Below are 1727 nucleotides of genomic sequence, written 5' to 3'. Positions count from 1 at the left end.
CTTTCAAGGAACATACTGATTGCTCCACAAGAATCACACAGCTAGTGTGTTCTGATCCTATTTTGATGACATAAATATAAATGAGGAAAAAAGTATCATAACTTTTGTTGTAAAAATTATTAATTAAAACAGTTGAAATTAAATTATTCCATTAATGTCAAATGCTTCACTGTTCAATTGATTCTTTCAAATATTAAAAATAATAATTACTTGCTTATTATCAATGACAGAGAGTAGATTGCCTTTGCAATGGAGAACAATTTACCCATCGTATGATACTGGCTTCAGGGAACAGCTCTTCACATCCTGTGTTCTTGATCCTACTTGGAATCCCAGGACTGGAGAATTACCAATTTTGGATTGCCTTTCCTCTATGTGCCATGTATTTCGTAGCTATAGTTGGCAATATCATTATCCTTCATATAATCTGAACTGACCACACCCTGCTTGAGCCCATGTACCTTTTTCTAGCCATGCTGGCTATCACTGACCTGGCTCTATCCTCTTCCACGCAACCTAAAATGCTGGCTATACTCTGGTTTCGTGCTCATGAGATTGAATACCATGCCTGCCTCATCCAGGTGTTCTTCATCCATGCCTTTTCCTCTGTGAAGTCCAGGTTGTTCATGGCTATGGCCTTGGACAATTATGTGGCTATCTGTTTCCCACTCCACCACTCTACTTTCCTGACCCCAGCTGAGTGGGTAAACTGGGAGTAGCTGTGATGATGAGAGGATTGCTATGGGTGAGCCCCTTCTGCATTATGGTCTCCAGGATGCCCTTCTGCCCCAAACACATCATTGTCCAGTCATACTGTGAGCACATGGCTGTGTTAAAGCTGGTGTGTGCAGACACTAGAGTAAACCGTGCCTATGGGCTCTTTCCGGCTTTCTCGGTGGTTGGCTTTGATATAATTGTCATCAGTACATCCCATGTGATGATTCTGAGAACTGTTCTGGGGTTGCCCTCTGATGAAGCCCGGTTCAAGGCTTTTGGCACATGTGCTTCCCTTATCTGTATCATCTTGGCTTTTTATATCCCAGCCCTCTTTACTTTCCTCACTCACCGCTTTGGACACCATGTGCCTCAAGTGGTACATATCATGTTTACCAATTTCTATCTCCTGGTACCTCCCATGCTCAACCCCATCATCTATGGAGTCAGTACCAAGCAGATCAGGGACAGGGATATTCAAGGTTGTTGTGGAAAAGATCCCTAAGCCAAGGGTCACCGCATCACAACCAACCCCATCACCCCACTGATCTAGGAACCTAAACGCAAAAAGGTTGCCAGGCCATCGCATTCAGCACAAAGTCATTTTTGTGAACAAAAGGCCCAGAGATGAGAAATCCCCCAGAGCAAAAGGAACAATTTTCAGAATGTCCAGAACAAGAGCTCTCTGAGGCATGTGACTGATCATAAACGCTGAGTGGACAAACGTTCATCATCACAAAAACCCAATAAGAAACATGTCCATCTATCAAATTACTGAAGATTTCAACAGAATGCCATCTTCTTTTTTTTTTTTTTGCTGTCTTTTTTTAAAAAATTTTTTATTGGTGTTCAATTTACTAACATACAGAATAACCCCCAGTGCCCGTCACCCATTCACTCCCACCCCCCGCCCTCCTCTCCTTCCACCACCCCTAGTTCGTTTCCCAGAGTTAGCAGTCTTTACGTTCTGTCTCCCTTTCTGATATTTCCCACACATTTCTTCTCCCTTCCCT

The 1727-nt window shown here is 42.9% G+C and overlaps 1 pseudogene; it reads left to right on the top strand.

Annotated features, from left to right (window-relative positions):
* Nucleotides 1-272: 272 nt before the first annotated feature.
* On the top strand, nucleotides 273-1219 carry LOC140615550 (olfactory receptor 52R1-like; annotated as a pseudogene).
* Nucleotides 1220-1727: the final 508 nt, after the last annotated feature.

This window comes from Canis lupus, chromosome 23 (genome assembly GCF_048164855.1).
Source record: "Canis lupus baileyi chromosome 23, mCanLup2.hap1, whole genome shotgun sequence".
Taxonomy (NCBI): domain Eukaryota; kingdom Metazoa; phylum Chordata; class Mammalia; order Carnivora; family Canidae; genus Canis; species Canis lupus.
The sequence above is the reverse complement of the archived record's forward strand: the minus strand, read 5'-3'. Positions and strand labels throughout refer to the sequence as shown.